Source organism: Vicia villosa, linkage group LG2 (assembly GCF_029867415.1).
Source record: "Vicia villosa cultivar HV-30 ecotype Madison, WI linkage group LG2, Vvil1.0, whole genome shotgun sequence".
Taxonomy (NCBI): Eukaryota; Viridiplantae; Streptophyta; class Magnoliopsida; order Fabales; family Fabaceae; genus Vicia; species Vicia villosa.
The window spans coordinates 6996408-7022501 of NC_081181.1; positions in this window are offsets into that span (position 1 = coordinate 6996408).

Here is a 26094-nt window from a genome sequence, read left to right on the forward strand (position 1 = left end):
TGAGTTAGTAATAAAATAAAAATAAATAAGTCTGTTAGTAGTGAGACCCGAACCCGGGACATCACGTTATTGTACCTTTCACGCTCAAATCCTTACCAACTGTGTTACGTCATTTATTCGAAATAAAGTGACATTTATAAATATATGAGGGCAAATTTTGGGGTATGACAGCTGCCCCTGTTCAATTATCTTAAACCTGAAGATGTAGAGTGGTTTGTGTGCCAGTCGGTATCTGAAGGTGGAAGATGATTGAACACTAGAATACCAAGAAATTTGCCCTATTTGCAGTAGGGACTTTTTGTCGGAGATGGGCTTGTAGATGCCATCTGATAGTTGTTGGAGTATGGATTGTTGCAAAATTTCTGCTTTTGCCGTTTTCTCTTTTTTGTTTGAATGTTGAGGAACCGTCAAAGGTGTCGACTCAAGTCTGTGTTGGGCTATTTAAGGAACCGTCAAAGGTATCGACTTAAATTTGAAATACGTCGTTAAGGAACCGTCCAAGGTGTCGACTTAACTCTTGATGTGGGTTGTTAAGGAACCGTCAAAGGTGTCGACTTAACTTTGAAGCATATCATTGAGGCACCGTCAAAGGTATCGACTCAGATATGTAGGTAGATTGTATAAGGAACCGTCAAAGGTGTCGACTTATATCTGAAGCATATCATTGAGGCACCGTCAAAGGTATCGACTCAGATATGTAGATAGATTGTATAAGGAACCGTCAAAGGTGTCGACTTATATCTGAAGCATATTATTGAGGCACCGTCAAAGGTATCGACTCAGATATGTAGATGGATTGTATAAGGAACCGTCAAAGGTGTCGACTTATATCTGAAGTGTGTCGTTAAGGAACCGTCAAAGGTGTCGACTTAACTCTTGATATATTAAGGAACCGTCAAAGGTATCGACTTAATACTTGAAAATAGGTTGTTAAGGAACCGTCAGAGGTGTCGACTTAACTCTTGTAAATGGAGATAGTGGTATCCTGAAAAGTAGAGGTTAGTTTTCTTATGTTATGATGCATGTGTTTATGTAATGAGTATCTCAAAATAAATGAGAAACTTTGTATGTTATGGATTTGTTATGCAGTGATGTATATGATGTATGAATATGTTTGTGTCATATGATATGCAAATATGATTTAGTCGAGAAAATAAATTTCCAGGTCTTTATGATTTTGATGTTTGATTTCGTCTTGAAGATGCTCAGCTGGGGACTTATAATTTCTGTTTGGGGATGAACAGTAGTTTGATGTACCCTGATTTAGGGATATTAATAAATCATGTTGGAGAAGAGCAAAGTGTCGGAGAACCGGTGGTATTGAAGATGTAAACTCTGTTGGGGAGCCATGTCTTTGTCGGGCCGAGTATGTTTGAAGATATCTTCTAGAGGATTGTTCTGTGGGGATATGATTTTGTGAAATCGGAATTGCGGGAAGGCATGGATGCCTTGAATATTTCCCCCAGTATTATAGTGACTACCATTCCTGGGTTTGATTAGGACATGCCACTGAGTATTTGATAAAGATGTAAAACTAGACTTGCATAGATTTTCCCCTGCTAGCAGGATCTTTGGAAAGATTCGCCTCGCGAGGGCTTTATGAGATGTACACTATGGGCGATATGCCCCCAGTAATCATAGGCTCAAGACAGTGTCCCATGTTGATTGGGGACTAGCTTTAGATATACTTGGATGTATGCCCCTGATTGTTCGAGCATCCATGAGAGATTCTCGGAATCTTGACTTGATTGCCCCAGATTTGATCGTGACATAGTTCGAAATCCACTTGGGATGAATGCCTTTGACTTTTGGCATTTTGAGAGATTCTTCGAATCTTGACTTTATTGCCCCTGATTGATTGGACAAAGCATGCCATGCCCCTTGTATACGTAGGAGACGTTGCTTCTCGGAGTGATCTTGTCTATCGGGATAACTTTCAGTCATTAGTTGTACCCTGTGCAAGTTCTTTCTGATGCTAACATTTGAAATTACATAGCAGAATTTGTTTAATAATGAATTCATGAGATGCAATGCATACGCTTGTCTTGCGTTTTTGAAAAACATTAAAGCAGGAGATGTAAAAAGCGCGATATTTGTAAAGACGTGGTATTTGTAACAATGAGATGTTTGTAAAAACAGGATGCTCGTAAAAACGAAATATCAACTCAGCAGTTGTGGTAAACCTTAAGGAGTCAGGATACCTTTTTTGGTGACGGTATGCTTTCGAACTAACCATGCTTCAGTTAGGACTTTTGAGGGTTGTAACGTGGCTCGGTTCACGGTTTAAGAAACAAAGGATAAAGGCTCAAAATTATTTGATTGTACCCACCCCTCTTCGTGATGATCTTCAGTCCTAAGCTCAGTTAATTTGACTTATGCGTTCAGGTTCCAAGAGACTTCTGGATTTGCGCTTTTGATAATGTTGATGGTTCGCAAGCAGAGAGAACTTTTGAGATGGCAGTCACTTCTTCCGTTTGGTAGTCACAACATTGTGTTGTTCAAGAATTTATTGACTTCTTTTTTTTTGATATCCCTAACTTTTGTCTGAACTGTCTATTTTGAGCTTACAGTCAGCGGGATGCCTTGATTTTTGCCTAAGTCATCTTTTGATTTTTGACTTAGCAGGCTTTTCTTTGTATATATGTTTTTTCATTTTTTTTTCTTTTTGAAAGATATCGACTGCATCGCTTAATGATCGATAAACCATCATTGGCTTTTGATTGACATCTCCAACACTTCTTTGATGTGTGCGGATGAACGCTTGTGATTGAAACCTTCGTTGAAAGGTGTATTAAATGATTTCTCTTAAAATAGAATGCAAAGCCAACTTAACGGAGAACTACCCTGCCCCAGGTTAAAAAATGCGGTTTTTTCGTACAAAAAGAAAACTTCTACTCCTTAGGCTCAAAGGGGTTGACGAGGGATTATCATCCTTATATCTCCGCTGTTTAGGAATTGAAACAATGCCTGTACATCGTCAGCATAGTCTGTTCGAAAGCATATTGTATGAGATTGCGGTATCACTTTCGTCATCCTCCCTTAAAAGGCTTACAGCTTAGCAGGAGTTGAGTATCACAAAACATATGCAGAGTAAAGACATAATTTAAGAAGAGTGATAGCGAAATAATTTATTCAAGACAAACATATGCAATGCACTGATGATGATTATTAAAACAAATAGTGTCTATCATAATTTGAGTGTTTAAACAAACAGAATAGAAATTTGCGCATGAAAGTAAATCTAATGATTAAAAGTTCATCCACTTAGACATTAATCAGTCTTGTCGTGACTAGGCATAGGAGCGGTGATCACCACAGGAGTTCTCGGATGGTTGAATTCAATTTCTCCAGCATCGATCATGTCTTGAATCTTGTTTTTCAATGACCAGCAACTATTTGTATCATGACCAGGACTATCAGAGTGATATGCATATCTCTCATTAGGATTATAGCTACGAGCAGAAGTACTAGGATTCTTAGGGGGATCCTTTAAAGCGATCAACTGCGACTTCAGTAGATGTTGTAATGCTTGAGCCAATGACATATTGATCTTTGTGAATTGACGCTTAGGTACATCTGACTTGCGTCTTTGTTGCGGAACTGGTGTAGAGATCAAAATTGTCCCCACAGATTGGTTTTGTTCATTGCGACCTTTCCGATTGTGCTCAGCATTAGTCAGGTGAGGTTCTTCAGATGAGTTGAAGGCAATGATCTTTTCATCAATTAAGTCTTGAATCTGTTAGAACAAGATTTGTTCTTATCAATTATCTTAGTTTTGATGATAACAATAATATGAATTTTGCTTAAGATAATATGGTACTCTAATCCAATGCAATTTCCCTTTCAGGAAATATATATAAAGAGTACGCATAATTCAGCGCTCAGAAGTTGTATCTCAAATGGTTCAGCATGCAACATCAGAACATGGTCTGGCAAGACATCAGAAGATGGTCGAAGCAGAATCAGAACATGGGTCTATGGAAGCATCAGAAGAACATGAGATCAGAAGCACTGAAGATCAGAAGATGGTATCACGCTCAGAAGCACTTCAAGGTCAGAAGATCAGAAGATGCTATGCACCAAGCTGTTTTGACTCTGATGATATTCAAACGTCGTATTCACAAACATCAGATCAGAAGGAAGTACAGGTGGCAGACTACGCTGACTGACAAAAGGAACGTTAAAGCTACTAAAGGCTACGTCAGTAGACACAGCGTGAACAAGGCTCGAGGTAGTTGACAAAAGCGTATAACATTAAATGCAATGCTGTACGGAACACGCAAAGCATTAAATGCATTCAACGGTCATCTTCTCAACGCCTATAAATATGAAGTTCTGATGAGAAGCAAGGTTACCAATTTCTACATCTATTCTGTGAATATCAAACTTGCTGAAACGCTGTTCAAATCTAAACTCAGAATCTTCATCTTCATCAAAGCTCACTACATTGCTGTTGTAATATCTAAGTGAGATTAAGCTTAAACGTTAAGAGAAATATCACAGTTGTGATTATCGCTTTTAAGAAGCATTTGTAAACTCTTGAATAGATTACATTAAGTTGTAAGGAACTAGAGTGATCGTGTGATCAGTATACTCTAGGAAGTCTTAGCAGTTGGCTGAGCAGTTTGTAACTAGAGTGATCGTGTTGATCAGAATACTCTAGGGAAGTCTTAGGAGTGAACTAAGCCTAGAGTGATCGTGTTGATCAGTAGACTCTAGAAAAGTCTTAGAGGGTATCTAAGCAGTTGTTCCTGGAGTGATCAGTGTGTGATCAGAAGACTCTGGAAGACTTAGTTGCGGACTAAGTGGAAAACCATTGTAATCCGTGCGATTAGTGGATTAAATCCTCAGGTTGAGGTAAATCATCTCTGCGGGGGTGGACTGGAGTAGCTTCGTTAACAGCGAACCAGGATAAAAATAATTGTGCAATTTATTTTTATCGTCCAAGATTTAAAGTCACACTTATTCAATCCCCCCCTTTCTAAGTGTTTTTCTATCCTTCAATTGGCATCAGAGCGCCGGTTCTAAGGTGCAAGCACTTAACCGTGTTTAGAAAAGATTCAGGAAGAGAAAAACGCTTCAGTAAAAGATGGTTGATGAAAGTGAAAAGTCTACACCTACACCTGCATCTACATCTGGCTCTGCTGAGCAATACAACGGTAACAATGGTTATACTAGACCGCCGATATTTGATGGTGAAAACTTTGAATACTGGAAAGATAAACTGGAAAGTTACTTTCTGGGTCTAGATGGTGATCTATGGGATCTTCTGATGGATGGTTACAAACATCCAGTAAATGCCAGTGGCGTAAAGATGTCAAGGCAAGAAATGAATGATGATCAGAAGAAGCTTTTCAGGAATCATCATAAATGTAGAACTGTTTTGCTGAATGCTATCTCTCATGCTGAGTATGAGAAGATATCTAACAGGGAAACGGCCTATGACATATATGAGTCCTTGAAAATGACTCATGAAGGAAATGCTCAAGTCAAGGAGACTAAAGCTCTAGCCTTAATCCAGAAGTATGAAGCCTTCAAGATGGAGGATGATGAAGACATTGAAAAGATGTTTTCGAGATTTCAAACTCTGACTGCTGGATTGAGAGTTCTTGACAAAGGATACACCAAGGCTGATCATGTGAAGAAGATCATCAGAAGCTTACCCAGAAGATGGGGTCCTATGGTGACTGCATTCAAGATTGCAAAGAATCTGAATGAAGTTTCTCTGGAAGAGCTGATCAGTGCCTTGAGAAGCCATGAAATTGAGCTGGATGCAAATGAGCCTCAAAAGAAAGGTAAGTCTATTGCATTAAAATCAAATATCAAGAAATGCACTAACGCTTTTCAGGCCAGAGAAGAAGATCCTGAAGAATCAGAATCTGAAGAAGAAGATGAACTGTCCCTGATCTCCAGAAGGCTAAATCAACTCTGGAAGACCAAGCAAAGGAAGTTCAGAGGCTTCAGAAGTTCAAGGAAATTTGAACGTGGAGAATCTTCTGATGAAAGAAGATTTGACAAGAAGAAGGTCATGTGCTATGAATGCAATGAGCCTGGACACTACAAGAATGAATGTCCAAATCTTCAGAAGGAAAGTCCCAAGAAAAAGTTTCATAAGAAGAAAGGTCTTATGGCAACCTGGGATGAGTCAGAAGATGATTCAGAAGATGAGCAGGCCAACTGTGCGCTGATAGCGACAGAAGATGACGGATCAGAATCTACATCAGAATCAGATTCTGAAGAGGTATTTTCTGAACTTACTAGAGATGAGTTAGTTTCCGGATTAACTGAACTTCTGGAATCCAAGTCTCAGATTTGCATTAAATACAAAAAGCTGAAAAAGCTATTTGAAGTTGAAACAAAGAGGCTTGAATTGGAAAATTCTGAATTGAAAGATAAACTTTTAAAATTATCCAATGATGTTGGATCTCCTTCTAATTCAGAAAAATCCACTCCTAGTCTAAACCATATTCTGAAAGAATATGATTTAAGTTTCAGGAAGTTCTTATCTAGAAGTATTGGCAGAAGTCAGCTAGCTTCTATGATATATGCCGTATCTGGAAACAAAAGAGTCGGCATTGGTTTTGAGGGTGAAACCCCATACAAACTTGAACCTGTTGATGAAATGAAAATTACATACAAGCCATTGTATGATCAGTTCAAGTATGGCCACTCTCATGATATTAGGCACACTTCACATGCACAAAGTTTTCACATAACACACACCAAGAAGCATGTGACACAACCTAGGAAATATCATGAAACTCATATTAAAAATTATCATGCTGTTCCTCCTATTGCTTATAATGACAAACCCAAGTTCAATCAGAACTTGAGAAAATCTAACAAGAAAGGACCCAAGAAGATGTGGGTACCAAAGAAAAAGATTATTTCTTTTGCAGATTCTCTTGATAACAAAGAAGACAACATTCAACATGACATGACACCTGGACTCAAGTTGCTCTCAACACTTGAAGGGAAGAAAGATTGTCTTCCAAGTTCTGGTTCTTAAATCTGTTGAAGAAACCATGTTTGTAGGAATTCAGAAAAGAAGCTTATTAGTCTTGGAACCATCTATGATGTTTGCCTCTAAGGCTTTGATGTTTCTTTCTTGATTATTCTGAATGCTCTAAATGCTACAGAATATACAACATTGAAACATTGATTGTGGACAAATCAAGAAACATCTGTTTTGATGATAAACTTGTTTCTGATGAAACAAAGAGCTTAAGAATTTCTGCAGATACAGTTTTGTCTTATCAGAAGCTGCAGAACAAAGAAGTGAACCTCCAGAAGCTGTGTACATCAGAAGTAATGGATCAGAAGATCATTCAGACTTATATCAGCACACTTCAGAAGGAGTATTTCCAGAAGAGAAACCTGATCAACTCAGAAGCAGTGATCAGAATCTGAGGCGTAAAGTCTATTCTTAATACAGCTGTCATCTATTATCTGATGATGAACACGTATCTGTACGGTTAGTACAAAGCGTGCAGTTGAAAAGACACCGACCTAGGTAACTGTTTTAAATCATTTCATTTACCACGTTCTCTCTCCTCACGTCACTCATCATTTAATAAAATTGATTTCCTTTGATTCTGGAACTGTTCAATTTATATTTTTTTTTCAAATCCGTCTCTATATATGCTTTTCAAATCATATCATACATCTTTTTCGCTCCTTTGTCTCTCTCTCTCTCCTTGCATTCTCTCGTTTGAAAAGTTCTTAGCCGTTTTCTAAAAACCCTAATCGAAAACCCAATTCGCTTCTCTTGCTCGTTTTCGTTCATTCTGTTCAATGGCTGCTTCTTCATCTCATTTTGCTGGTTCATCTACTCTTCTTCATATGCACGAAGAAACACACCAGGAACTCACCCCTGTTGTTGCATGCTCCATCCCCAAAGATGAATTGGAAGTTTTGTGTGAACTCATGGTCGACTTTGACAACCTTGAAGAAAATCAATTTCACCTTAAAGAAGACATCATCTTTCAAGGATGGACCTCGTTGTTTGCTGAGTTCGTTGGCCCTGTTTATCCGGATCTTGTCAAGGAGTTCTGGGTACATGCTGTGGTTGCACCAAAAGCTATACTCTCTTTTGTCCATGGAAAGTCTGTTGTTGTTACTGAAAACATCCTAAGAGTGATGTTTGATCTGAAAAATCCTGAAGGGGTTTTTGAGTCTGATCAAAGAGAAGATTGGGAAGATATTCTATCCACTCTCTATTCAAATGTCAAGAAAACTAAATATGTTAAGAATTTGAGAGATATCTACAGAATCTGGACAAAGATCCTTCTCGGGTGCTTCTACCATAGGAAATCAACTCATGCCTCGGATTTCATCAGTAATGATCAAAGGTATATTCTTTATTGCATTGCCACTCAGAAGAAGGTTGATGCGATTTACATTATCTTCAACCATATGTGGAAAGCAGTAAAGGATTCCAGGAATGCTTTCAGAAAGGAAAATGCTGGAACAACCATTCCTTTTGGTAGGATTATTACAAACCTTCTGGTACATTCCAAGATTGTTGAAAGTCTGGAGTCTGAAGGTATCATCAAAGATCTTGCTGTCACCACTGGAGCCTGTCTGAATGCCTTCTCTTTAAAGAAGATGAAAATAATTGACACTTTTCTCAAAGTTCCTGAACCTCTAGCTGGAACAAGAACCATAAGAGAACCAGTTCTGGCTGACTTTGAAACCTTCTTCAATAGTGAGGTACCTGAAGTCAGAACTGATTATCTGAAATCTCTTGAAGAGAATAAGAGTTTTAAAGATCAAGACAAAGGTGCTCCTTTCAAAGTAAATCGCAAGAGGGAAGAAAGGACTAAAAGAAAGCATGATTATCCTTCTGCTGTCTCTAAACAAGAGGTTTCTAAAAAGGTGATTGCTAATGTTGTTAAGGCCGTATCTGATGACTTTGAGAAAGAGAAAAAGAAGAAGAAGTCAAACAAAAATGATGAGATGGTTGAGGCTGTTGAAAAGAAGATAACCAAGAAGAGGAAGATGATTATTCAAAGCTCTGATGAAGACAATATCCCTCAAGAAGCTGAAAACCAACAAGAAGTTCAGGCTTATGTCAGAAGGAAAGAAATCTCTAGAGGCAAAGCAAAGATTATTGAAGAGCCGAAGAGTAAAAAGCTGAAGAAAACGGAGGATGTGACCAAAGCGCTTCTGAATAGTTCCAAAGGTATATGCATTTCTGAACCTATTTCTGTTCCTGTTGTTCGTTCAGAAGTTACACCAATAGAGGTTGTACCTACCCCTGAACCAGAAAAAGCCTCATCAGAATCACCCGTTGTTGTCCATATTCTTACACCACCATCTTCTCCTATAACCATTTCTTCTTCACATGCAAACAAATCCAATTCTCTTCCTCCCTCACCATTTCACTTCACAAATACTCCACCATCTCCTCAATCCATTCCGTCTCCTTCACCCTCCACCAATCTTGTTCTGAACATACCACCCATTCAAACTCTCTTTCCACCACAAACAAATATCTCCATCTCCCAACCACCTCCACATGCCAACTATAATCCTGTCCCTTCCACCTCCCAAAATAACCTTAGTGGCTCTATTCTTCCAACTTCTGCATTACATGAGCAGTTGCTCCGTGATTGCAACTACACTCCCAGGTCTCGACCTGACACTGAAGTGGTAGTGTTAGATTCTGATACTGAAGCAGAATCCTCTTATAAGTTGAATAGAGATCCTCAACCGTACTTCTTTCCCAACCCTATCTTTTCAAGGTACCATATTGGTGAATTTTTTGAAAAAGCAAAGAGGAATCTCAGAAGCATATTTGATACTCTCAGAATTGCTGAAAGTTCTGGATTGAGTGATGTTGCTATGCGGAACCTCTGGAGGATCTTTCGCAAAGAATCAGATGCTCTGCTTCTAGAACTTCAGGAAGTCTGTGCAGCTGCTGCCCCACGTCCTCGTGGAATTCTGAGAAACTATGAAGACTTCTGGTTTGCTCGTCTCAGAGGCAGATATCTGTTGGAAGAGAAGCCCTTTGTGGATGAGATGGAACAGTTGAGACTGGCTGCTGCAATGGAAGCAAATCCTTGCAGGGAGATTGTGGTTTGGATACCTCAATATCCTGTTCTGCTCGGAGATTTCAAGACTCTCTTTGACTATCTGAGGGAAAACCCGTCTGAGAAAGATCCAAACTTGGTCATTCCAGAAGTTGTTGACCCACCAGTAGTTGAAGGTCCTTCTGCTCCCAGGAATCTAGCTGCCATTCTTCAGGCACTTGAGAATGGAGACTCGGAAATTCCTGCTGCAGAATATGGTGTTGCTTCTCTGCAAGAAGCAGATGCTGAAGATCATGTTGCTGAATCAGACCCTGTTGAGGATATCCCAGCAAATGATACTTCTATGGAAGCTGCTGATCAAGTTGCCATTCCTGTGGTTGAAAGCGGTGAAGCTTCTTCTGATGAACCTTCTCGTCTTGCAAGGACTCTAGAAGCGATTCAGAGGAGACAGGATGAGCAAAGCTCACTCAATGACAAGTATGATGCTTTCATTGAAAGGCAAGAAGGACACAACAACGATGTTAAAGAGATGCTGGCCAAGATCTTGTCAAGACTAGGGCAATCTTAGATTGAGTCTATGTTGTTTCTCTCTTTTCTTTGCATCTGTTTTGTTTCTGTGCATCTGATCTTTTCATTTTGTACTTCTGTACCAAATGGTTGAACCTTAATGAAATCATCTTCTTCCTCCATGTGTTCTGTTTTATTCATCTGAATCTTTTCTATTTTTTGATGTTATGACAAAAAGGGGGAGAAGATAAATGATAAATGATTTGATTAAATCTATCAGTTGCTGGGTAAAGCTCCCACACATTCACTAACAAGAACTGCAAGTTCTATATGGTTTAAGTGTTTTGCAGGTACAGAGAAATGAAGAAAATCTTCAGAAGCAAACACAAGAAGCAAAACCATGGAAACTGAAGCAAGCTGAGTGCTGTCAAGCTTCAGAGATCAGAAGCAAGAAGGAAGAATGAATCAGAAGCACTGATAATAGAATTTGAATATCATTGTCTATCCTGTTCTGACAAAATTCTATTTGCTCTGATACATATAATGTTATGGCTCTGATACATTATTTGCTCTGATACATTATTTCAGCCTATATGGCTCTGATACATATAATGTGTTCAAACATACATTTTATGTTCTAACTCGTTCATGCTGACTTTTGTCGTTTAGTTTTTGTTCTGTAACATTTCAGGATGTAGAGATGCTCTGATGATGCTCTGGTACATTCAACAATGTTCTGATACAAATCTAGCATGAAGTGATGTTGGTAGACATTCAAAGTTCTGAAGCTATCCGAGGGAAGCAGAAATCAGAAGATGTGAATGTTCTAAAAGATCCAGAAAACTCAAGTTCTGAAGCTGTCCTGAATGGAAGCAGAAATCAGAAGCTGTGAATGTTCTGAAGATCAAAGAAATTCAAGTTCTGAAGCTGTCCTGAATGGAAGCAGAAGTCAGAAGCTGTGAATGTTCTGAAGATCAAAGAAATTCAAGTTCTGAAGCTGTCCACGATGGAAGCAGGAATCAGAAGCTGTGAGTGTTCTAAGGATCTAAAGAAATTCAAGTTCTGAAGCTGTCCAATGGAAGCAGAAGTCAGAAGCTATGAATTCTCTGAAGGCAGAAGCTTATATGATCGTCTCTACCGAAATAATCAGGGAAGTCTTTTATCAAAGTTCTTCGAGTATTTATTTCAGGGGGAGATTATTTATCTCAGGGGGAGATTGTTAATCTCAGGGGGAGACATATTCATATGCTTATGCTATAGCTGTGTAATTTGTCTTTTGCCGTCTACTCTTTCTGATCGCAAATTCATATCATTTATATATGTTTTTGTCATCATCAAAAAGGGGGAGATTGTTAGAACAAGATTTGTTCTTATCAATTATCTTAGTTTTGATGATAACAATAATATGAATTTTGCTTAAGATAATATGGTACTCTAATCCAATGCAATTTCCCTTTCAGGAAATATATATAAAGAGTACGCATAATTCAGCGCTCAGAAGTTGTATCTCAAATGGTTCAGCATGCAACATCAGAACATGGTCTGGCAAGACATCAGAAGATGGTCGAAGCAGAATCAGAACATGGGTCTATGGAAGCATCAGAAGAACATGAGATCAGAAGCACTGAAGATCAGAAGATGGTATCACGCTCAGAAGCACTTCAAGGTCAGAAGATCAGAAGATGCTATGCACCAAGCTGTTTTGACTCTGATGATATTCAAATGTCGTATTCACAAACATCAGATCAGAAGGAAGTACAGGTGGCAGACTACGCTGACTGACAAAAGGAACGTTAAAGCTACTAAAGGCTACGTCAGTAGACACAGCGTGAACAAGGCTCGAGGTAGTTGACAAAAGCGTATAACATTAAATGCAATGCTGTACGGAACACGCAAAGCATTAAATGCATTCAACGGTCATCTTCTCAACGCCTATAAATATGAAGTTCTGATGAGAAGCAAGGTTACCAATTTCTACATCTATTCTGTGAATATCAAACTTGCTGAAACGCTGTTCAAATCTAAACTCAGAATCTTCATCTTCATCAAAGCTCACTACATTGCTGTTGTAATATCTAAGTGAGATTAAGCTTAAACGTTAAGAGAAATATCACAGTTGTGATTATCGCTTTTAAGAAGCATTTGTAAACTCTTGAATAGATTACATTAAGTTGTAAGGAACTAGAGTGATCGTGTGATCAGTATACTCTAGGAAGTCTTAGCAGTTGGCTGAGCAGTTTGTAACTAGAGTGATCGTGTTGATCAGAATACTCTAGGGAAGTCTTAGGAGTGAACTAAGCCTAGAGTGATCGTGTTGATCAGTAGACTCTAGAAAAGTCTTAGAGGGTATCTAAGCAGTTGTTCCTGGAGTGATCAGTGTGTGATCAGAAGACTCTGGAAGACTTAGTTGCGGACTAAGTGGAAAACCATTGTAATCCGTGCGATTAGTGGATTAAATCCTCAGGTTGAGGTAAATCATCTCTGCGGGGGTGGACTGGAGTAGCTTCGTTAACAGCGAACCAGGATAAAAATAATTGTGCAATTTATTTTTATCGTCCAAGATTTAAAGTCACACTTATTCAATCCCCCCCTTTCTAAGTGTTTTTCTATCCTTCAGAATCTTGTGATTTAATTGCCAACAATCCTTCGTATCATGACCAGGACTATTCGAATGATAAGCGCATCTCGCATGGTACTTATACCCAGGAGTGGGGTTGGTAGGAAATGAATATGGAGGTAGTAGAGTTATCAAATTCTGATTGAGCAGTTGTTGGAGAACTTGAGACAGCGGTATACGTAATGGAGTAAATGACCGCTTAGGCTTGGATCTCTGATTATCTTGACCACCTTGATGCTTATATTGATTCTTCTCTTTCTCTATCTGAAGTGCCTTCAATTCTTCTTGCCCCTTGGCCGAGTGAAAAATTATTTTCTAGAACTGGTTATTCTGAGCCTGAAGATTTTTGACTGATTGCTCGAGATTCATGATGCTGAAATAAACAGCGAGGAGGTGAGAAACCTGTGGTAAGAAACCTGTTATGCGATGTTATGAATGCAAATGCAATACTTTCAAGGATCTTTAGGCATTTAGTTAGCAACATTAGAAAATGATTTGGCCGCGTCCTTATTTGAAGAAATTTGAACTTTGTCTCTGAACGTCTTTCTTTGAGAATCAAGCTCACCATATCGAGTGGGTCATCGCCTCTGATTCGGGAGACTTCTGAATTTGAAGATACATGGCTAGAGGAAAATAAATCCTCTTGCCCCTTGATAGGTACTGAGTCTTTGAATTGGAAGGCATGCGGCTTGAGGAAAATAAATCCTCTTGCCCCTTGATTAGGAGTTTAGTCCTTGATAAGAGCACCTGAAATAGTGCGCCCTAAATCCCTAAGATCCTTGAAAGGGTTAGTTAAATCATGTTATGCTTATGATGTCATGATGTCATGTGAACGCGGTGCATTAGGCGTAGTGTGAGATAGTAAGGACAAACAAGTCATTTTAACAAAACCTGCAAGGAAACGAAGATTAGTAGCAAACACGAACAAGTCACACAAGTCACACAATTTTTGGCTTAAGGCTTGCATGGGGTCTGATCAGGTGTCCTTCCCAATGGTATTTCTATGGATAAGGAGATTTCAGCAACGGGTTCTACCAAGTGACTCAGAATTGTCAGCCCCCTCTAAAGCACCCTCGAACATGGTACATGCATACCACGCAATGATACTTTAGGAAGAAACCTATCTGAGTTGTAGTGTCGGGTAGCGACCATAACTTGGCATGCACCAAGAATAGCCCCCCCACTACGTTCCTAAAAGTTAAGATGGGTTAAAGGTGACTAAAGGTCCTTGAGCTCCGACGCACCCAAAGATACATGCGTAAACCTCTCTCATGCAAAAGAGGTACACAATAACCAGTGGAGGCCTAACTCAAGCGCGAACTTCATTTTGACCAACCCCAAGCATGCACAAGGGGGGTCTCCATGACTATGCCGCTCCTAATCTTAAGTGTTCTTGAATCCGGGAATAGGATTCGTCCTTCAATTTTCCCAAAACAGCCCTGAAAAATAAAACAAGCAAAGCAAACAATAGAAAACATTTAAGTGATTCCTAAACTTTTAAGGTAACCCCTCTTTTATCGAAAAAAATCCCCAGCAGAGTCGCCAGTTCTGTAATACGGTGAACTGACTTTTTATCGATCGAGATGTCGCGGTTAAGCATGAGTCGCCACCGACTTTTATTTTATCCAAACAAATTCAAAAAGGCTAAAAGAAACAGAAAAAAACCTTTTAAAGAAATCTAAGTTCGGGGGGTAATTTATGCAAAGGGAAGGTGTAAGGCACCCTTTGCATCCATGGTTTGCCATGGGCTCTTAATTGCTTTGCTTGCTCATTTGTCTTTAGAAAAATGTAGATGAAAGAGATAGGGACTTTAGCTCGTAAATGAGCGTAGCCCTTTTGAAAAATTGTGAGAAAGAATATTAAAGATGAGCATTGCAAGGCAATTAGGGGCAATTACCTTAAACTCAGATGATAGGTCTCTTTTTAGCCTTTCAGAATGAAAGGGTCTATCCTTGCCATAAGAGGGCAGGAAGCCTTTCGTTTGGAGGTTGAAGGGTCATCGAAGCATCCTTTGCCATAAGACTGTCCCATGCCATAGAAGGGCAGGTAGTCTAAGGCAAGGATCAGAATAAGCCATTTCGTAGGCAGCCAGAAGATACCTCAGCCTTTTTCCGTAGGCAACATCCGCATCATTTAGGGTCGCATGACCTTTAGTTATCGAGGCAGCATAGCTGAGGTATCCTCATATTCGAGGGACGTGGCTTATCCTGCAAAAACACAAAGGCAACAGGCAACAAGGCAACAGGCAACAGAGAGGGTTACCCAAAAGTGTGCGTGTGTGCACCAATCACGTGATTCAATTCAAGTATATTATCTTGTAAAATTAGTGATTCTATGTTTGATTCGAGGTTACACTCCCTAGATTACTAACCATGCAATTTAACAGAAATAATTAACAAATATGGGGGAGGGAAATTGTAACCAGCGGATCCCTTAATAGGGTTTGACACAAGTAATAATTAAACAGAAAAATAAAAGGGTAGAGTTTAGGGTTACCAAACTCGTAGCTTTGGCAATCCACAAACCCTGAAAAGGCAAATAAAAAGAGGGTGAGTGTATGGCTAATTCAGAGGCGAACGTCTCTAACCCTAAAATAAGAAGGTCGAGACAATAATCTGAAATAAGTAATTAAATGAAGGGCACTTAGCTTTTTGCATTTGATCTGATATGGTTTGTAGTCGGAGGAACTCTGAAGCATGCACAAGCTATGAATGTTTGAACTCACAATGGTAGTACCTCGCAAAAACAAGAAGAAAATGGGAGGAACAAGAACATATGGAAATAGAATTCTAAATTCTAAAAGAGAATTAAAAAATAAATAACATATTTTTTATGTTTTTATATTGTGAATCTATGATCTAATAAAATTAAAAGATAAATAAGTAGAGTTAAATTACAAAGAAAATAAATTCGACAAGCAAACCAAAACAAAATATTTAGGCCCAATTCAATTAAGCACCCCAAAAACACTAATTTATAGCATTCATAACAAAATAATTTTTAACAAAACCTGGAATTCAATGGAGGAAGGCGCACCCCTTACTGAATATACACTATCCTTGACTTTTCAAAATCCTATAGTAACCAATTAGCCTTTGACATATGGTAGTTAATAATTAAACAAACAAATACACCATGAAAAGAGATGGCAACACATCAGTTCTTTTTTCTTTCTTATTGATACCTCCCATTTTTCATCCAAATTTAAATCAAACAAATCACCAATATTAACCAACATTAACCCAAGTACATGGCCAACAACATCACCATAGATCAAAATAAAGGGAACTTACAATTAGGAAACCCGACGGCGGGATGTACGACGCGCGTGGAGGTATTCGGCGGAGGTGACCGGTGGCTTCTTCGAACGGTGGTGCCCGGGTTCGACGTCGGTTTTGCTTGCAGCAAAGATCCGTTTCTGCGGTGATGGTGGATCTACGTCTTTCAACGGCAGCAGGTCCAGTTGGATTCTTGATCTACTCTGGTCGTGCGATTTGAGGCGGAGATCGTTGGAGCGAAGGGCACTCTCGCGGCGGTGGGGGTCGGTGGTTCTCTTCGGTGGTTGTTGTGGTTGCTGCAATCTGATATCATAGTTGTGATTTACTTCTGTATTGTTGCCGTATCGTAGGTACCAAGTGTTGAAGGTGTAGATCGATGGTGAAGATCGTTGAAGGATTTGAATTGCTACGACAAAAGATGATGATGGCGATAAGATGATGATGGCGATAAGATGATGATGGCGATAAGATGATGATGGCGATGAGGTTGAGGCTGCGGCTTCGAAAGACCAGTTCCTCTTTTGATCTTCGTTCTACGTTTGATTGTGCCTGGAAAATATTTTGTTTGGAACTATATAACAAACACAAGCAAATACAATTGAATAATTTGTTAGTAAAACGAACAACTGTAACTACACAAGAAGACAAGTTTATTGTTGATGGTGTGTGGTAATGATGAAGTTTGTTTTTTATGATGAAGTTTGTTTTGTTTGGTTTCATTCATGGCTTTGGCTGATGTTTACATGGGAATTAAGGCGGGTTTGTATGGCAAGGAACATGTATGGTTGTGTGAATTGGTTTTGAAAACGTGATGACAATGATGAAAAAGTGACGGATCGAAAAGTGTGTAGGTTAGGATTGTTGGTAATGTTTTGTAACGTGAACGAAAGTAGGCCTCAGGGTTCTAAAAAAAATCCCCTCCGGAAAATAGGGTTTTGTTCCTACTTATAAAATACAAAAATTAGGTTAAAACCTAGTGGACCATAACTAATTAAACATAACCAAAAGCCCAAATAAAAGGAATTATTGAGTTTTATAATTATATTTAATTAATTATAAAAAAACTAACCTAAAATATAAAAAAGGTGTAAAATCTAAAATCTTTTTATTTTATGGAAAAAGTAAAAAAACTATGAAAATTAAATGAAAATAATAAACAATTTTTTTTTTGTGATTTTAAGAAAAAGTAATTTAAAGCGAGAATTGAGTTAGTAATAAAATAAAAATAAATAAGTCTGTTAGTAGTGAGACCCGAACCCGGGACATCACGTTATTGTACCTTTCACGCTCAAATCCTTACCAACTGTGTTACGTCATTTATTCGAAATAAAGTGACATTTATAAATATATGAGGGCAAATTTTGGGGTATGACAGCTGCCCCTGTTCAATTATCTTAAACCTTAAAATGTAGAGTGGTTTGTGTGCCAGTCGGTATCTGAAGGTGGAAGATGATTGAACACTAGAATACCAAGAAATTTGCCCTATTTGCAGTAGGGACTTTTTGTCGGAGATGGGCTTGTAGATGCCATCTGATAGTTGTTGGAGTATGGATTGTTGCGAAATTTCTGCTTTTGCCGTTTTCTCTTTTTTGTTTGAATGTTGAGGAACCGTCAAAGGTGTCGACTCGAGTCTGTGTTGGGCTATTTAAGGAACCGTCAAAGGTATCGACTTAAATTTGAAATACGTCGTTAAGGAACCGTCCAAGGTGTCGACTTAACTCTTGATGTGGGTTGTTAAGGAACCGTCAAAGGTGTCGACTTAACTTTGAAGCATATCATTGAGGCACCGTCAAAGGTATCGACTCAGATATGTAGGTAGATTGTATAAGGAACCGTCAAAGGTGTCGACTTATATCTGAAGCATATCATTGAGGCACCGTCAAAGGTATCGACTCAGATATGTAGATAGATTGTATAAGGAACCGTCAAAGGTGTCGACTTATATCTGAAGCATATTATTGAGGCACCGTCAAAGGTATCGACTCAGATATGTAGATGGATTGTATAAGGAACCGTCAAAGGTGTCGACTTATATCTGAAGTGTGTCGTTAAGGAACCGTCAAAGGTGTCGACTTAACTCTTGATATATTAAGGAACCGTCAAAGGTATCGACTTAATACTTGAAAATAGGTTGTTAAGGAACCGTCAGAGGTGTCGACTTAACTCTTGTAAATGGAGATAGTGGTATCCTGAAAAGTAGAGGTTAGTTTTCTTATGTTATGATGCATGTGTTTATGTAATGAGTATCTCAAAATAAATGAGAAACTTTGTATGTTATGGATTTGTTATGCAGTGATGTATATGATGTATGAATATGTTTGTGTCATATGATATGCAAATATGATTTAGTCGAGAAAATAAATTTCCAGGTCTTTATGATTTTGATGTTTGATTTCGTCTTGAAGATGCTCAGTTGGGGACTTATAATTTCTGTTTGGGGATGAACAGTAGTTTGATGTACCCTGATTTAGGGATATTAATAAATCATGTTAGAGAAGAGCAAAGTGTCGGAGAACCGGTGGTATTGAAGATGTAAACTCTGTTGGGGAGCCATGTCTTTGTCGGGCCGAGTATGTTTGAAGATATCTTCTAGAGGATTGTTCTGTGGGGATATGATTTTGTGAAATCGGAATTGCGGGAAGGCATGGATGCCTTGAATATTTCCCCCAGTATTATAGTGACTACCATTCCTGGGTTTGATTAGGACATGCCACTGAGTATTTGATAAAGATGTAAAACTAGACTTGCATAGATTTTCCCCTGCTAGCAGGATCTTTGGAAAGATTCGCCTCACGAGGGCTTTATGAGATGTACACTACGGGCGATATGCCCCCAGTAATCATAGGCTCAAGACAATGTCCCATGTTGATTGGGGACTAGCTTTAGATATACTTGGATGTATGCCCCTGATTGTTCGAGCATCCATGAGAGATTCTCGGAATCTTGACTTGATTGCCCCAGATTTGATCGTGACATAGTTCGAAATCCACTTGGGATGAATGCCTTTGACTTTTGGCATTTTGAGAGATTCTTCGAATCTTGACTTTATTGCCCCTGATTGATTGGACAAAGCATGCCATGCCCCTTGTATACGTAGGAGACGTTGCTTCTCGGAGTGATCTTGTCTATCGGGATAACTTTCAGTCATTAGTTGTACCCTGTGCAAGTTCTTTCTGATGCTAACATTTGAAATTACATAGCAGAATTTGTTTAATAATGAATTCATGAGATGCAATGCATACGCTTGTCTTGCGTTTTTGAAAAACATTAAAGCAGGAGATGTAAAAAACGCGATATTTGTAAAGACGTGGTATTTGTAACAATGAGATGTTTGTAAAAACAGGATGCTCGTAAAAACGAAATATCAACTCAGCAGTTGTGGTAAACCTTAAGGAGTCAGGATACCTTTTTTGGTGACGGTATGCTTTCGAACTAACCATGCTTCAGTTAGGACTTTTGAGGGTTGTAACGTGGCTCGGTTCACGGTTTAAGAAACAAAGGATAAAGGCTCAGAATTATTTGATTGTACCCACCCCTCTTCGTGATGATCTTCAGTCCTAAGCTCAGTTAATTTGACTTATGCGTTCAGGTTCCAAGAGACTTCTAGATTTGCGCTTTTGATAATGTTGATGGTTCGCAAGCAGAGAGAACTTTTGAGATGGCAGTCACTTCTTCCGTTTGGTAGTCACAACATTGTGTTGTTCAAGAATTTATTGACTTCTTTTTTTTTGATATCCCTAACTTTTGTCTGAACTGTCTATTTTGAGCTTACAGTCAGCGGATGCCTTGATTTTTGCCTAAGTCATCTTTTGATTTTTGACTTAGCAGGCTTTTCTTTGTATATATGTTTTTTCATTTTTTTTTCTTTTTGAAAGATATCGACTGCATCGCTTAATGATCGATAAACCATCATTGGCTTTTGATTGACATCTCCAACACTTCTTTGATGTGTGCGGATGAACGCTTGTGATTGAAACCTTCGTTGAAAGGTGTATTGAATGATTTCTCTTAAAATAGAATGCAAAGCCAACTTAACGGAGAACTACCCTGCCCCAGGTTAAAAAATGCGGTTTTTTCGTACAAAAAGAAAACTTCTACTCCTTAGGCTCAAAGGGGTTGACGAGGGATTATCATCCTTATATCTCCGCTGTTTAGGAATTGAAACAATGCCTGTACATCGTCAGCATAGTCTGTTCGAAAGCATATTGTATGAGATTGCGGTATCACTTTCGTCATCCTCCCTTAAAAGGCTTACAGCTTAGCAGGAGTTGAGTATCACAAAACATATGCAGAGTAAAGACATAATTTAAGAAGAGTGATAGCGAAATAATTTATTCAAGACAAACATATGCAATGCACTGATGATGATTATTAAAACAAATAGTGTCTATCATAATTTGAGTGTTTAAACAAACAGAATAGAAATTTGCGCATGAAAGTAAATCTAATGATTAAAAGTTCATCCACTTAGACATTAATCAGTCTTGTCGTGACTAGGCATAGGAGCGGTGATCACCACAGGAGTTCTCGGATGGTTGAATTCAATTTCTCCAGCATCGATCATGTCTTGAATCTTGTTTTTCAATGACCAGCAACTATTTGTATCATGACCAGGACTATCAGAGTGATATGCATATCTCTCATTAGGATTATAGCTACGAGCAGAAGTACTAGGATTCTTAGGGGGATCCTTTAAAGCGATCAACTGCGACTTCAGTAGATGTTGTAATGCTTGAGCCAATGACATATTGATCTTTGTGAATTGACGCTTAGGTACATCTGACTTGCGTCTTTGTTGCGGAACTGGTGTAGAGATCAAAATTGTCCCCACAGATTGGTTTTGTTCATTGCGACCTTTCCGATTGTGCTCAGCATTAGTCAGGTGAGGTTCTTCAGATGAGTTGAAGGCAATGATCTTTTCATCAATTAAGTCTTGAATCTTGTGATTTAATTGCCAACAATCCTTCGTATCATGACCAGGACTATTCGAATGATAAGCGCATCTCGCATGGTACTTATACCCAGGAGTGGGGTTGGTAGGAAATGAATATGGAGGTAGTAGAGTTATCAAATTCTGATTGGGCAGTTGTTGGAGAACTTGAGACAGCGGTATACGTAATGGAGTAAATGACCGCTTAGGCTTGGATCTCTGATTATCTTGACCACCTTGATGCTTATATTGATTCTTCTCTTTCTCTATCTGAAGTGCCTTCAATTCTTCTTGCCCCTTGGCCGAGTGAAAAATTATTTTCTAGAACTGGTTATTCTGAGCCTGAAGATTTTTGACTGATTGCTCGAGATTCATGATGCTGAAATAAACAGCGAGGAGGTGAGAAACCTGTGGTAAGAAACCTGTTATGCGATGTTATGAATGCAAATGCAATACTTTCAAGGATCTTTAGGCATTTAGTTAGCAACATTAGAAAATGATTTGGCCGCGTCCTTATTTGAAGAAATTTGAACTTTGTCTCTGAACGTCTTTCTTTGAGAATCAAGCTCACCATATCGAGTGGGTCATCGCCTCTGATTCGGGAGACTTCTGAATTTGAAGATACATGGCTAGAGGAAAATAAATCCTCTTGCCCCTTGATAGGTACTGAGTCTTTGAATTGGAAGGCATGCGGCTTGAGGAAAATAAATCCTCTTGCCCCTTGATTAGGAGTTCAGTCCTTGATAAGAGCACCTGAAATAGTGCGCCCTAAATCCCTAAGATCCTTGAAAGGGTTAGTTAAATCATGTTATGCTTATGATGTCATGATGTCATGTGAACGCGGTGCATTAGGCGTAGTGTGAGATAGTAAGGACAAACAAGTCATTTTAACAAAACCTGCAAGGAAACGAAGATTAGTAGCAAACACGAACAAGTCACACAAGTCACACAATTTTTGGCTTAAGGCTTGCATGGGGTCTGATCAGGTGTCCTTCCCAATGGTATTTCTATGGATAAGGAGATTTCAGCAACGGGTTCTACCAAGTGACTCAGAATTGTCAGCCCCCTCTAAAGCACCCTCGAACATGGTACATGCATACCACGCAATGATACTTTAGGAAGAAACCTATCTGAGTTGTAGTGTCGGGTAGCGACCATAACTTGGCATGCACCAAGAATAGCCCCCCCACTACGTTCCTAAAAGTTAAGATGGGTTAAAGGTGACTAAAGGTCCTTGAGCTCCGACGCACCCAAAGATACATGCGTAAACCTCTCTCATGCAAAAGAGGTACACAATAACCAGTGGAGGCCTAACTCAAGCGCGAACTTCATTTTGACCAACCCCAAGCATGCACAAGGGGGGTCTCCATGACTATGTCGCTCCTAATCTTAAGTGTTCTTGAATCCGGGAATAGGATTCGTCCTTCAATTTTCCCAAAACAGCCCTGAAAAATAAAACAAGCAAAGCAAACAATAGAAAACATTTAAGTGATTCCTAAACTTTTAAGGTAACCCCTCTTTTATCGAAAAAAATCCCCAGCAGAGTCGCCAGTTCTGTAATACGGTGAACTGACTTTTTATCGATCGAGATGTCGCGGTTAAGCATGAGTCGCCACCGACTTTTATTTTATCCAAACAAATTCAAAAAGGCTAAAAGAAACAGAAAAAAACCTTTTAAAGAAATCTAAGTTCGGGGGGTAATTTATGCAAAGGGAAGGTGTAAGGCACCCTTTGCATCCATGGTTTGCCATGGGCTCTTAATTGCTTTGCTTGCTCATTTGTCTTTAGAAAAATGTAGATGAAAGAGATAGGGACTTTAGCTCGTAAATGAGCGTAGCCCTTTTGAAAAATTGTGAGAAAGAATATTAAAGATGAGCATTGCAAGGCAATTAGGGGCAATTACCTTAAACTCAGATGATAGGTCTCTTTTTAGCCTTTCAGAATGAAAGGGTCTATCCTTGCCATAAGAGGGCAGGAAGCCTTTCGTTTGGAGGTTGAAGGGTCATCGAAGCATCCTTTGCCATAAGACTGTCCCATGCCATAGAAGGGCAGGTAGTCTAAGGCAAGGATCAGAATAAGCCATTTCGTAGGCAGCCAGAAGATACCTCAGCCTTTTTCCGTAGGCAACATCCGCATCATTTAGGGTCGCATGACCTTTAGTTATCGAGGCAGCATGGCTGAGGTATCCTCATATTCGAGGGACGTGGCTTATCCTGCAAAAACACAAAGGCAACAGGCAACAAGGCAACAGGCAACAGAGAGGGTTACCCAAAAGTGTGTGTGTGTGCACCAATCACGTGATTCAATTCAAGTATATTATCTTGTAAAATTAGTGATTCTATGTTTGATTCGAGGTTACACTCCCTAGATTACTAACCATGCAATTTAACAGAAATAATTAACAAATATGGGGGAGGGAAATTGTAACCACCGGATCCCTTAATAGGGTTTGACACAAGTAATAATTAAACAGAAAAATAAAAGGGTAGAGTTTAGGGTTACCAAACTCGTAGCTTTGGCAATCCACAAACCCTGAAAAGGCAAATAAAAAGAGGGTGAGTGTATGGCTAATTCAGAGGCGAACGTCTCTAACCCTAAAATAAGAAGGTCGAGACAATAATCTGAAATAAGTAATTAAATGAAGGGAACTTAGCTTTTTGCATTTGATCTGATATGGTTTGTAGTCGGAGGAACTCTGAAGCATGCACAAGCTATGAATGTTTGAACTCACAATGGTAGTACCTCGCAAAAACAAGAAGAAAATGGGAGGAACAAGAACATATGGAAATAGAATTCTAAATTCTAAAAGAGAATTAAAAAATAAATAACATATTTTTTATGTTTTTATATTGTGAATCTATGATCTAATAAAATTAAAAGATAAATAAGTAGAGTTAAATTACAAAGAAAATAAATTCGACAAGCAAACCAAAACAAAATATTTAGGCCCAATTCAATTAAGCACCCCAAAAACACTAATTTATAGCATTCATAACAAAATAATTTTTAACAAAACCTGGAATTCAATGGAGGAAGGCGCACCCCTTACTGAATATACACTATCCTTGACTTTTCAAAATCCTATAGTAACCAATTAGCCTTTGACATATGGTAGTTAATAATTAAACAAACAAATACACCATGAAAAGAGATGGCAACACATCAGTTCTTTTTTCTTTCAACAGCAGCAGGTCCAGTTGGATTCTTGATCTACTCTGGTCGTGCGATTTGAGGCGGAGATCGTTGGAGCGAAGGGCACTCTCGCGGCGGTGGGGGTCGGTGGTTCTCTTTGGTGGTTGTTGTGGTTGCTGCAATCTGATATCATAGTTGTGATTTACTTCTGTATTGTTGCCGTATCGCAGGTACCAAGTGTTGAAGGTGCAGATCGATGGTGAAGATCGTTGAAGGATTTGAATTGCTACGACAAAAGATGATGATGGCGATAAGATGATGATGGCGATAAGATGATGATGGCGATGAGGTTGAGGCTGCGGCTTCGAAAGACCAGTTCCTCTTTTGATCTTCGTTCTACGTTTGATTGTGCCTGGAAAATATTTTGTTTGGAACTATATAACAAACACAAGCAAATACAATTGAATAATTTGTTAGTAAAACGAACAACTGTAACTACACAAGAAGACAAGTTTATTGTTGATGGTGTGTGGTAATGATGAAGTTTGTTTTTTATGATGAAGTTTGTTTTGTTTGGTTTCATTCATGGCTTTGGCTGATGTTTACATGGGAATGAAGGTGGGTTTGTATGGCAAGGAACATGTATGGTTGTGTGAATTGGTTTTGAAAACGTGATGACAATGATGAAAAAGTGATGGATCGAAAAGTGTGTAGGTTAGGATTATTGGTAATGTTTTGTAACGTGAACGAAAGTAGGCCTCAGGGTTCTAAAAAAAATCCCCTTCGGAAAATAGGGTTTTGTTCCTACTTATAAAATATAAAAATTAGGTTAAAACCTAGTGGACCATAACTAATTAAACATAACCAAAAGCCCAAATAAAAGGAATTATTGAGTTTTATAATTATATTTAATTAATTATAAAAAAACTAACCTAAAATATAAAAAAGGTGTAAAATCTAAAATCTTTTTATTTTATGGAAAAAGTAAAAAAACTATGAAAATTAAATGAAAATAATAAACAATTTTTTTTTTTGTGATTTTAAGAAAAAGTAATTTAAAGCGAGAATTGAGTTAGTAATAAAATAAAAATAAATAAGTCTGTTAGTAGTGAGACCCGAACCCGGGACATCACGTTATTGTACCTTTCACGCTCAAATCCTTACCAACTGTGTTACGTCATTTATTCGAAATAAAGTGACATTTATAAATATATGAGGGCAAATTTTGGGGTATGACACACAGAAAATAGGAATGTTACTCTCATATATCTGATAATCTTCTAGCTGGCTTCTCATCCAGAGCATTTGTGTGCTACAACCAGCAGCAGCAACATATTCTGCTTCTGTTGTTGAGAGGGCAATAGTAGCTTGCTTCTTGCTGTACCATGAGATCAGATGACTTCCAAGAAATTGACAACTTCCAGAAGTGCTCTTTCTTTCTATTCTATCTCCAGCATAGTCAGCATCACAGAATCCTACTAAGTTGTAATCTTTAGATCTTCTGTAAACTCTGTACAACTTCTGATCTACCTTCTTACTTACCTCATCCTTACCCAGTACACATGTTGGATGCATAGGAGTTTTGGCTTCTTTGCT